The following is a 12,881-nucleotide window of genomic DNA, read 5'->3' on the forward strand; positions in this document are numbered from 1 at the left end:
TCTGCCCTGTCTTTATTCCCTCAAGTCCAGAGCCATGCAAATCACCATAGGATGTTTCCCCAAAGTGCTCACCCTAAGGGACTCTTCATTTCCTGTTGCTGTAAAAAGATAGCCAGACAAAAGTAATTCCAGGAAGAAAGGGTTTTTATTTTAGGTTCACAGTCCAGGGCCTGAAGCTTAGATTGTTATCTCACCCACAGCCACAGGTAGAGAGAAAAGGGAACGCATGCTCTCAGCTCACCTTCTCGGTTTTTTAATGATTTTGTTTTTTAAGATTTATTTTATTTATTTATTTTCATTTTATGTGCATTGGTGTTTTGACTGCATGTATGTCTGTGTGAGGGTGTCAGATCGCCTGCAACTGGAATTACAGACAGTTGTGAGCTGCCATGTGGTTGCTGGGAATTGAACCTGGGGTCCTCTGGAAGAGCAGCCAGTTCTCTTCACTGCTGAGGCATCTCTCCAGCCCCTCACTTTCTCTTTTTCTGGGAGGAAGGGGAGAGTGCAATGAACTTTATTGATGGGATTCCCATTCTTCTGGGGATCTGGGGAGGGAACTGTGAGGGGGATGCTCAGTGTTGGGGGCCTAGTTGGGAGAGGGACTAATTAACAACTGAGGGTCTCTCTCTTGCTCTCAGTGTCCTTGCTGGGGTGGTTCAGGGTTTCTTACTCCTTGGAGGCCATGTAGGGCATGTAGGCCATGAGATCCAGCACCCTGATGCTGTAGCTGTATTCAGCATTATACCAGGAAATGAGCTTTTCAAAGTTGTCATTGAGAGCAATGCCAGCCCCAGCATCAAAGGTACAAGAGTGGGAGTTGCTGTTCAAATCGCAGGAGACAACCTGGTCCTTGGTGTGGCTGAGGATGCCCTTCAGTGGGCCCTCAGATGCCTGCTTTACCACCTTCTTGATGTCATCATACTTAGCAGGTTTCTCCAGGCGGCATGTCAAATCTACAATGGATACATTGGGGGTAGGAACATGGAAGGCCATGTCAGTGAGCTTCCCATTCAGCTCTGGGATGACTTTGCCCACAGCCTTGGCAGCACCAGTGGATGCCAGGATGATGTTTTGGACAGCCCCAAGGCCATCACACCACAGCTTTCCAGAGGAGCCCTCCACAGTCTTCTGAGTGGCAGTGATGGCACGGACCATAGTCGTGAGCCCTACCACAATGCCAAAGCTGTCATGGATGACCTTGGCCAGAGGTCTAAGCAGTTGGTGGTGCAGAATGCCTTGCTGACAATCTTGAATGAGTTGTCATAGTTCTTGTGGTTCACTCCCATCACAAATATGGGGGCATCTGCAGAAGGGGCAGAGATGATAACCATTTTGGCCCCACCCTTCAAGTGGGACCCAGCCTTCTCCATGGTGGTGAAGACACCAGTAGACTCCCTGACATGCTCAGCACCAGCATCACCCTATTTGATGTTAGTGAGATCTTGCTCCTAGAAGATGGTGACAGGCTTCACGTTGATGACAGGCTTCCCATTCTCAGCCTTGACTGTGCTGTTGAGTTTGCCATGTATGGAGTCACACTGGAACATGTAGACCATGTAGTCAAGGTCCATGGAGGGTTCGTTGATGGCAGCAATCTCCACTTTACCAAGTACAGAGCAGAAGGTAGTCCTGGTAACCAGGAGCCTAATACGGCCAAATCTGTTCACAGTTCACACTGACCTTCACCATCATGTCTATGGGATGAGGCTGGCACTGCATGAGAAGATGCGGCTGTCTCTGGAACAGGGAGGAGCAGAGAGACGACTCTTTCATTTTTATCATGCACTCTGGAACCCAGCCCAGGTTCTCCTGCATCAATGAACATAAACAATTTAATACCTTTACAGACACATATATGAACCAACCTTACCTAGACAATGCCTCATTGACATTCCCTTCCCAGGTGATTTTATATTGTGTCAAGTTGATAATTAAAACTAACCACCACAGAGCCCTTAGTATATTTCATTGAATCTAATAACCAGCTGCTGCCTCAGAAAAGAGTTCTACCCTAGGACTCAAAGGAGGTGGATCTCTGCTTTACCTCTTCCACAAGTAGCTTGGTGGTTGTGGATCTTTATATAACTTGATCATCTGTAAAATGATGTTGTTAATATTTACCTTAGTCTAATCATAAAAATTAGATGAAGTGCTGGGCAGTGGTGGTACATGCCTTTAATCCCAGCACTTGGGAGACAGAGGCAGGCAGATTTCTGAGTTCAAGGCCAGCCTGGTCTACAGAGTGAGTTCCAGGAGAGCCAGGGCTATACAGAGAAACACTGTCTCAAAAAACAAAAACAAAACAAAACAAAACAAAAAAATTAGATGAAGTATCATGTATAAAATGTGTCTAACAGAATGTCTGGGTCTTAGAATAAACATCAATAAGCATTAGTTTCTTTCCCTGCTTCTAGTTTTGACTCATGCAGACATATGCTGGAATTTTTCGTCTCTTCCTAGAGCTGGTCATCCAGGTGACACAGATGTGAATCTCTGTAAGGACCATAGATAGGATTGGTACCAGACTTTATCAAGGATATCTGGATTCCTATAGTCTTTCTCTTCTCTTAGAGAGAAAAGCAGAAAGTAAATATGGATTGAGAACCCATCGAAAAACTACAGAAACTCAGTAAAGGGCGATATCTCAAGGGTCAGTTTGAGAAAAAAAAAAACTCACTTATTACAATGTCAAAAGGTCAGCCATCTCGAAGGGCTGTGTGTGCATGAAGAGGGAGGGAGGAGAGAGATGACCAGAGAAATGAGGTCAGTGGAGCTGTGCAGAAGGCCTGCTGAAGTGTTTTATTACACTAGGACCATGCAGGGTTCTGGCTTCCTCCAGGCATCATAGAGGAGAGAGCTTGGCACCATAGTTTACAGCTGGCTTTACAGAGCTGACCCTTTCTTCCAGGACCTTAGCCCTGTCTGTGGCAGCTGAAACCAGAGTCTCTTGGGAAAGGAGGCTAGAAGGGACTGAAAATATCATACACTTGTGGTTGAGCGAGTTATTTGATAGGACAACTCTCAAGTGTCAAAGAATCAGGATTGATGTAGTTACCAGGTTTGAAATGTTGAGTTTTCCGTTACTAGACTGAAAATAGTCTACACGGATCTTTCACAATGGTTTTTAACCCTATGTGCAATGTCACAGTGCCGATTTAAAGTATAGACTATCAAAGAAAAGAGCTTCAGAATGAGGCCTACCCATCAGCACTCTGACTGTGGCCTTCCTAGCCTCCAAAGCTGTAAGAAATCCATCTCTGCTCTTTGTTGCTTAAACCAGCCAGTCTGTAGTCTCTGCTTTGGTACCCTGACCCAATTAACATAATGTGCTCTAGAGGTCTCCAATTCTGTGCATCTGAAACAGTTCATCCTCTGCTCCCCTGCTCTCCAAATAAACAAAAAAACAACAAAACGCCCCAGATGCCTGCATGCAGTCTCGCTTTGTGGCTTAAGTCGAAAATCTGAGAGGCTTCCTTCTCTCTACCTCAGCCTCTACCGGCCTCTTTTTCTCCATGTAGCAGTTAGAGAACAGTCTATGAATGTAGATGTAATCACATGAGCTCCTTAATACTCTCCAGTAGCCTCCCACTGCCCTAATGATGAGGCAAGCCCCTGCAGGGTCTGCCTTGCCCCGGATTTCTTCACGTGAGAGCACTGTGCTCTGTCTTACCTCTTAGGTCTCCGTCTTCCTTGAATGTTTTACTCTCTCTAGCTCACACTGGCAGAGATATATTTGAATCGCGTGTGTGTGCGATTGCGTGCGATTGCGTGCGATTGCAACAGGAGCAAGGTAGGATGGGGGAAAGGACTAGATTGCTAAACGGCCCGATCGGGGGTGGCAGATGGAACTTGTCTACTGTGCGTTGGAGTTCCAGGTCTGAGTAGATCTTGCATAGTGGCACATGCCTGTATTCATAAAAAACAGATAGAGAATCAGACATTCAAAATTCCCCTTAGATATACAGTAAAGCGATGGTCTCTCTTTCATGCACACACCCCCCAAAAAAAACAAGAAGAAGGCTAAGTGTTGGATTTTTTATTGAAAAGTCACTGATATGCTTTGCCCTGATTTCTGTCACGTGCCCTACCTGACCTCTGACCAGGTGGAGTAACTGATTCTGTGACTTTATGCCACACCACCTTCAGTCTAATTTGTAGGCCCTTGGTGGATCTTCTTCTAGGGTGGAGGTATTTTAACATCTGTAGTGATCATAGATGTTCCATTTGTTTTAGAGAAATGTATATCCCAGAGGTAAGATAAATTAGTGGGGAGACATGACCCAAGAAAATAAATATCATATGATACGTGTTTTTCAAATGGGATCTGCCATTTGGGTCTATGCCACCTCATAATAATTTTCCCAGGAAACTCATTAAACCTGGGTGTCACCTTACTGGGCAATAGTAAATTTCACCAAGAGTTGAGTGGAGTCCTAGAAGGCCATTAAAATGAAATGAATAACTTAATCTCCTCTGTAAAATCAGCCTGGGATTCTAATTCACACTTATCAGGAAACAGAAAAGAGAGGAGTCCCACTTTACCCGAATTAACTGTTCAGTAAGTTAATGTTCAAGCAGTTCTATGAGAAACTCTTCCTGAGAGATTGAATTACATGCATTGAATCCCACGTTGGCTTCACTCTCCAACCCAAGCATTTCTTGGGGCCTCATGCTCTATTGTGCCACGGTGGGGTTTCTGTGGCCCTAACCCTCCTCAGACGTAGTAGGTGTTGTCCATGTGCACATGACCAATAAAATATTTATAAAATGAAATTAAAATATTTTGGAACAAGGAAGTAGGAAAAACTTGAGAAAGGGAAAATTTCAATTGTGTGTATAAAGTACCAATTCCATCCTCCTTCCAGTTCCTGACATAAAGCTCCAGAAACCTTTGGAGCCTCTCAAGTGCTAAGTGTTTTCTATGTCCTAAGGTTATGACTGATGGCTGGGGTCCTTAGCAAGTCTCAAGAAAGACTTGGTTGCCATGGGAACCACTCAAGTGACTGCAGGATGGGAGCCTTCAGTCCCATCCCATCCTCATATCTCTGGGGGTGGGGGTGGGGGTTAAGAGGCCAAAGGTTGAGCTGATACACCAATAACCACTGACTTAATCATTAATGCCTACCTAATAAAGCTTCCATAAGCAGTCAAAGGGACTGTTAAGGAACCTTCTGGGTAGTTGGGCACAAGCAAATTCCCTGAAAGTGCAGTGTTCCACGCCCCGGTCTCCTGCCTGTGGACCACATTCTCCTTCGTTGTATCCTCATAATAAGCTGAGAACTGAAGTCTTTCTCTGAGTTCTGTGGGCTACGGCAGCATAAAGGGTTCAGTGAGACCCCGCTTTACAAGCACTCATCTGTGCAGGACAGGGCACAACCCACACTCGGGACTTGAATGTGGGTGAACCCTGAAGACAGAGGCGGTCTTGGGGTGTGAAGCCCTCAGTCTGAGGAATCTGACACTTGTCTCCAGGTTGGTAGTGTCAGAACTTAGCAGTCTCCTGTGTCCAGACCTTAAGCTGAACATATAGTTTTACATATCTTGCTGGCTACAATTATTTCATCAATATGCCTTAAGATGTTAGACGGCTAATAGGGGTTGTGGGAGAGCACAGCTTGTGGTTAATGTGAGTCACTTACAGACTCGACTCTCCACCCCAGCTAAGTATCAGCTTGGAGACGAACTCTTCCTTTGATAAAGCCTTTTCAGTCCCCTGTGTGACTAAGAGCCCACCACATACGCTTTTCTAGATATTTCTGACATCCCACTCTCCCTCTGCCTTTGGAACCTAGTACCGAGCTCAGAGGCCACCATGCAGTTGACTATGGTAACAGTGTTGCCTTGATAATTCCCCTGGGATGGAGCCATGCATGTCATCCCCCTTGTAGCTTGGGAAGCTACAAGTCTCTTCTGTACTCTAGCCATATGGGCAGAATGGCATGGCCATTTCCTCCTGGGTTTCTGTCTCTTGGGCCATAATGTCTGGCTTAAGAGATTGGTTCTCAACCCATGATGGAGTAACATAACACCCCTCTCCCTGGGACTTTCCAAAGTGGAACTATATGTATATGACCTTCTGAAAAGGAAAGCCTGGAGCTATGTGTGCCTCCCTTACAGAGTCAGAGACAGTCCTTGTGCTGCTTAAACCCCTGGGCCCAGTCTTTGCACAGCATCACCCTACCTTCCTCGTGATTTAGCTGTGTGGCTCAAATGAGGTACTTGTCTTGAGACAGGGACGTTGTTCAGTTGGTAGAATATTTGTCCAACATTCATGAAGCCATGGATTCAGTCCCCAGCATCACATAATCCCAAGCTCAGGGGCATATGCCTCTAACCTCAGTACTCTGAAGTCCCAGGTCAGTATCTGTTATATGGAGATTTTGAGGCCAGCCTGGGCCAATATGAGACCCTGTGCAGAAAACAAACAAACAAACAACAAAACAAAACAAAGGTGAGGTTTTGTCTCAGGCAACCAAAAAAGTGTAATATTCCAGAGAAGTATTTCTAATTTTGTATTTACTTAAAGGAAAACATTTTCTAATAGAAGTCATGCTGCATTGAAATGATATCAGAATAATATTGCATTTATGAAGTACCAAGTGTCTGTTAGCAAGGGTTAGCTTTTGAGACAATGAGGGCTAGGACTAACCTGTCCCTTCCTCTCAGGTCAGGACTGGCCTGCCTGCTGCTAGGGAGCCTCCAGCCGTAGAAGCATTTAGATCATCAAGCTAAGTGGTGCTTTTACCTGCTTTGTAGTCTCACTCACAGGGATTCTTCTGTTTTATTGTTGTTTTTGTTTGTTTTAAATGTTTCGAGTGGAGGCTGGAGACACTGGATCCTCTGGAGCTGGAGTTCCAGGTGGTTGTGAGCCACCTGACCTGAGTTCTGGAGGTGGAACTCAGGCCCTCTGCAAGAGCAGTATATACGGGAGTTTAACTGTCATCTCTGCAGCCAAAATTCTCTGTTCTTCTGTGCTAAAGTGATAGATGTATGGTAAGTCACTACTCTCTTAACTTTTGATCCTGTCTACCTTTCAGTTTATAGTTTAAAATGTAGCCCAAGCATAGGGGAGAACTGCCTTCAGACCGGGTTGCTGTCCCCTAGTTCACCCTTGAGGGATAATTCTGAACTCTGAATCCTTGGTTATTTATATTTTTTTCAAATTTAAATTTTTAAAGATTTCTTTATCTTTTTTGAGGGGACAGCATCTTGTCTGTCTTAACAGAAGGAAAATGAAACTCTGTCGCCTTTTGCCCTGGAGAGGGCTGGAGGAAGGGCAGACTCAGGAGAGAGCGAGCGCCCTGAGCTGCTTGAGCGCTTCCTAGCATGGAGCCTGTGGTAGGCACTGCTCTGTGTAACCTCAGCTCTCACGGATGACCCTTCCTCCTGCTGATCAAGTGTTTAATTTCCTTGGAAGATTTTCTCAGATTCAGCTATTACTGAGACAATTTCCATGTCATCATCACCCTCTAATGACTAAATCTTACATATCTAGGATTTCAAAAAGAGGCATTTCTGTTTAAGTAACTGGTTCAAAGATTTGGTCTCTCTTTCCTATTATTGCTGAAGTGAGAATTAATTTAGAAATTTTTCTGCTAAAGAATTATCTCACAAAAAAATAATCAAGGAAAAAACATTTACAAAGATGAGTCTTGGTTCTTACCTGATTTAGTCCAAAGCATAGATAGCTTAAAAAAAAAAATCAGTGTCCCAACCTGATTCAGGCCATTCTGGTATTTTGTTTGCTTGCTTGTTTTATTTTCTTTTTGAAACTTCAGCTTTTCTTATAACTCTTTAAAACTTTCTAATTTGGAAGGGGGAGAAGGAGAAAGGGGATAAAGCGCTAATTTTTAAGAAGCATGGTGTATGCATAACAATGGAACTGGAAAGCGCAGCTGAGGAGTTGCCAGCCATCAAGTTAACACAACAGGCTAGCCTTGAGAATCCTGGAGAGACTGGGCTGCAGAGCTGGTTCAGAGGTTAGGAGTGAGCACCTCTCAAACAGAGGACTGAGCTTAAATCTAGCACCCATGTCAGGCAGCTCACAACCACCTGTAAGTCCACATCCAGGGGATATGAAACCTGCTTTGGTCAGTTGTTTGTTTGTTTGTTTCTAGACTTTCACTGGTCTCAACTCTGAATATAAAACTTCCATGGCTCTCAGATCTTGAGGTTAGCTGCTTATAGAGTAAAGAATTTGGCTTGACCCAAAGCCAAAGGGAAGGTCTGGCTTTTACCCTTGAATTCTGGGAGGGGTGTATTCTGTCCTACTTGAGAGAAAGTGTGTTGTTGGAGAGGGGGGTTGGCCACGCCAGAGGGAAGAAGGCTCTGTAGGAGCTATAGTACTGTGCTAAGGTCAGAGGATGACCTTGGGTGTCAGACCTCATTGTCCACTTTATTTGAGGCAGAATTTTTTGTTTTCTGCTGTGTGTACCAGGCTGGCTGCTGGGCAAGCTTCTAGGAATCCTGCCTCTGTCTCCTGTCTCACCTTAACAGTTTCATGTCAGTCCTGGGAATTGGAACTCAGGTGTTCACACTTGCATAGAAAGCTCTTTAACCTATTGAGCCATTGCCTCCCCTCATATCTGCTGTCTTGTGCAATATAATGTTTATGATGTTCTTCCATATTGCTACCTATGTGTTCTCCCAACACACAAAGCATTCCATTGTATTGGTTGCTATCATTTAGTGATTTATGTCTTCACCTGTTGAGCACTTGGGCAATTTGTCATGGTGAATGAAACAGTATGAACAGTCAAGCACCTTCCTCTGTGGACCGGTGTTCTCAGAACCCTTCTTGTGGGTAACAGCCCGGAAGCAGAATGGCAAGCTCACAGGCTCAGGGTGTGGTAATGGTTCAGGAAATTAGCAGATGATTTTTCCAAATCAATTGCCCCATTTTATGTGGCCACCAGCAAAGTCTGAGTGGTTGGCTCTGCACTTCTACCCACTGACATCCATGCCGGTCTTTGTCAGCGCTGCCTGCACTGCGATGAAGCACAGTACTCAAAATGATTTGGGGAGGAAAGGGTGACTTGTCTCCCACTTCCAAATCACTGGTCACCACTGAAGGAAGCAAGGACAGGAACTCTAACAGGGCAGGAACCTGGAGGCAAGAGCAGATGCAGACACAATGGAGGGATGCTCTTTCCTAGCTTGGTCATCATGAATTGCTCAGCCTGCTTTCTTATAGAACTCAGAACTACAGCCCAGGAATGGCCCCACCCACAATGGCCCTCGTACATTGATCACTAATTGAGAAAATGCTTGACAGGCTTCCCTATAGCTCAATTTATCTTTTCTTTTCTTTCTTCTTTTCATTGGGAGGTGGGAGATTGGTGTGGGGAGAGCTGAGACAGGTTTCTCTGTGTAACCTTGGCTGCCCTGGGACTCACTCTATAGACCAGGCTGGACTTGAACTCAGAGATTTGTTCACCTCTGCCTCCCAAGCACTGGGATTAAAGAAGTGCTTCACAACTACCCCGCCCTACAACCCAGCCTTAGGGAAGCATTTTCTTAATTAAGGCTCCCTCCTCTCAGATAACTCTAGCTTGTATCAAGTTGACATAAAAGTAGCCAGCACACTTTCTTTCCCCACTGTATTCTTTAAAGCATTGTTGCAAAAGTCTACTTTACAGACAATAGAAATTCATCATTCCAAGAGTACAGTGTAGTGAAAAACTACATATACTCACGTGAACCTCACTGCAAATGCAAAGTCATGGAGAACGTGGCTGTCACCCTAGAAGCATAGTTGTGCCCCATCTGGAATCAGTCCCTGCTCTGCTTCACCCCTGAAGGAAGCCCAGGCTGTGCAAACAAGCCTTTTTCGGGTATTCTGTGCAGATGGGGGTCTTTTGTCTCAGGGTTCTTTGCTTGCTACAAGGTTTCTGAGGCGCTTCCCTGGTTTAACCTGTTTGTCAGCAGCTGTGGAAGGTGGAAACTGTTACCTAACTAAGGCACTAGCCCACACAGCTTCATTGTCTTGGTTATAGCCTCCTCCTTCTGGAAAGAAACATTCCCTCTTCAGCATGGATATGTGCTTCATGCTTCATGCTTTATGTTTATACAGATTTGCCAAGTCCCATGGTGTTGATGCTGCACACACACTGGGTTAAACTGAGGGACCTCAAGCTTTGAAACCCCATTTTAATAATAATGGGCAGCAACAAAACCTACTTAGCTGTTGAGAGAACTATGCTATCTTTATCAGACCAACAGCAAACAAATCAGAGAAAGAAATGTGTCAGTCTTCCAGAGGCATTGGTGATACAGTCCATATAATCCTTCCTTCTTCTTTTCCTTTAGTAATGTAATTATAGAAGTAAAACAGTGCATGCACAGGCATCAGTGTTTATTGCTATGAAGAGACACCATGACCACAGAAACTCTTACAAAAGAAAACATTGAATAGGGGCTGTTGCTGGCTTACAGTTTTAGATGTTTAGTTCATTATCATCATGGCGCAGAACATGCTGGAGTGCAGGTAGACATGGTGCTGGAGAACTAGCTGAGAGTTCCACATCCAGATCCACAAGCAGCAGGAAGAGGCCAGACTCCAGGCCAGACTTGGGCTTTTGGAACCTCAAATCCCACCCCAGTGACACACTTCCTCTTAGAAGGCCACAGGTACTTTAACAAGGCCATACTTCCTTCTCAAGTAGTGCCACTCCCTGACAACTAAGCATTCAAAAATATGAGATGGCAGGGACTACTCTTCAAACCACAACAATAGGGAAAGAAAAATATTGTACATATATCAGAATTGTTTTATTTTTATTTTTTGGTGTTTTAAAGCAGGGTTTCATTACATATCCTGGCTACATATCAAGGTTGAGGCCAGCCTAGGACATGGAAGATTCTGTCTCTAAATAAATAAACTAATGAACCAGTTTGTATTTTTTAAAATGGCTTTTCTGAGTCCTTTGAATTTCCATATAAAATTTAGGAAAAACTTGTCAACTTGTTGAAAAGGGGAGAGGTTGTTATGATTTGACAGACATGTGTTGACTTCTCATGTCAACTTAGGGCAGATTTTGTCTGAAGACACCGAGAGTGAGCCTCTAGCTCACAGACATGGAGCGAGCCTCTTAGACACGGAGGAGCATCAGACTTTCTTTTAGATTTTCTTTGATTCTTTGTATCAGTGTTTTGTAGTGTTAACCGCTTTCCACTTTTAGTAGTAACTTTCTTGCTGTTCAGACACTGAGAGTGAGCCTCTAGCTCACAGACGTGGAGCGAGCCGCTTAGACACGGAAGAGCATGAGACTTTCTTAGATTCTTCGTATCAGTGTTTTGTAGTGTTTACCACTTTCCACTTTTAGTAGTAACTTTCTTGCTGTTCAGACACTGAGAGTGAGCCTCTAGCTCACAGACGTGGAGCGAGCCGCTTAGACACGGAAGAGCATGAGACTTTCTTAGATTCTTTGTATTAGTGTTTTGTAGTGTTTACCACTTTCCACTTTTAGTAGTAACTTTCTTGCTGTTGCTGTCTTATTAACTTTTGTCTTTGGATCTTTGTGGCTGAAATATAGAAGAAAATAATGTTTTTATATGGCTCATTTTCTTCCTCTTTCCCCTCTCTCCTTTTTCCTTCTTCAGGGCTGAGGACTTCGTGTGAATGGTTCTTATCATTGTGGCCCAGCAGTTGATTTATTAACCTGAGTAGGATCACAGCTTCTTTGAGATTTCCTCCACGTAATACGGCATGACCTACAAAGGAGCATGGTGTTACCTAATCCTTTCCAACATGGCACATTTATAGAAAGGCAAGAGTCAATATTCTTGCTTCATAGGGGAAAAAAAAAAGTATTTAGCATTAAAGCTCTATGTAGTATTAGTTAAGTAGTTGATAAAATTGATCCTCAAGGATTTTTTAGAAACATAGCAAATGGAACAACACATACCTTCATGATAAAAAAAATATCCTGTCTGTCCATTTGGCTTAAGTAAACCCAGGCACAAGAGTGAATCTGAGTATTTTTTTTTTCAAGTTGGGAAACATCAGAGGGTAGAATAAAGACACATGTGAACACGGTATATGTTACATATCGTGTAAAAGGCTGTGTCTGAGCGAACGGTAAGGCAGGAAATGATTCTTCTGAATGACATCAGCGAGGCTGATCCACCAGTGCGCTGTGAGGAAGAGCCTGGAGACTGGGCAGGAGACAACATCTCGGTGACACCCAGTGGCTTTCTGTGGATCCTATGTCAAGAAAAGCCGGGGCTTTACTCTGAGGGCTTCGAAACTGAGGCTCCCTGAACTGGTGTGATCTAAGTAGAACGCGCTGCTGGAGGGATTGTGACAGGATGCAGACAGCATTAAAAGAGGGCAAATTCCCTTTAGCATGAGACTAAAGATCACGAAATTACATTAGCCAAGTGTCCCAGTTGCCTCTCTCATTCAATATTCATGTTAAAATCCCTGTCAATCAACAGGAACAACCATGTCCTGCTCAGGCCTGTGAGAGAGCCATTGTGTAGGCTGCTCCACGCACCAAAGGATGTCTGGGTCTTGGGTTTGCTGTGTGTGTAGTAACTGGAATGTGTGCTCAGTGTTGCTATTCAAGCCACTCCGTGTCTTTGGACAGAGCAGGCACTTTTGAGGGTCGTGGGCAGCTCTGCTTGGCAAACCTCAGTGTCCACAAGAACTAACGGTGGGCCTTGTGAAAGTGTGCATTTGGGGGCTGGAGAGCCCTCAGCATTTGGGAGAGAGACCTTTGCTGCTCCGGCAGAGGACCAGAATTCAGTTCCCGGTACCTATGTCAGGTAGCTCACAATTACCTGGAATTCCAGCTCCAGGGGATCTGATACCTTCTTCTGGCTTCACACACACACACACACACACACACACACACACACACACACACACACACACAAAC

At 44.5% G+C, this 12,881-nt stretch overlaps 1 long non-coding RNA gene and 1 pseudogene across 1 annotated transcript; one reads left to right on the forward strand and one right to left on the reverse strand.

The window, feature by feature from the left end:
• Window positions 1-655: 655 nt before the first annotated feature.
• Window positions 656-1,738, reverse strand: LOC116070777 (annotated as a pseudogene).
• Window positions 1,739-5,335: 3,597 nt separating this feature from the next.
• LOC116070778 lies at window positions 5,336-11,958 on the forward strand. The gene is made up of 3 exons (XR_004110560.1): window positions 5,336-5,472; window positions 6,817-6,993; window positions 11,602-11,958. It is a non-coding gene; the product is annotated as an uncharacterized LOC116070778 (long non-coding RNA).
• Window positions 11,959-12,881: the final 923 nt, after the last annotated feature.

The sequence above is a fragment of the Mastomys coucha genome, unplaced genomic scaffold (genome assembly GCF_008632895.1).
Source record: "Mastomys coucha isolate ucsf_1 unplaced genomic scaffold, UCSF_Mcou_1 pScaffold22, whole genome shotgun sequence".
NCBI classification, from domain to species: Eukaryota; Metazoa; Chordata; class Mammalia; order Rodentia; family Muridae; genus Mastomys; species Mastomys coucha.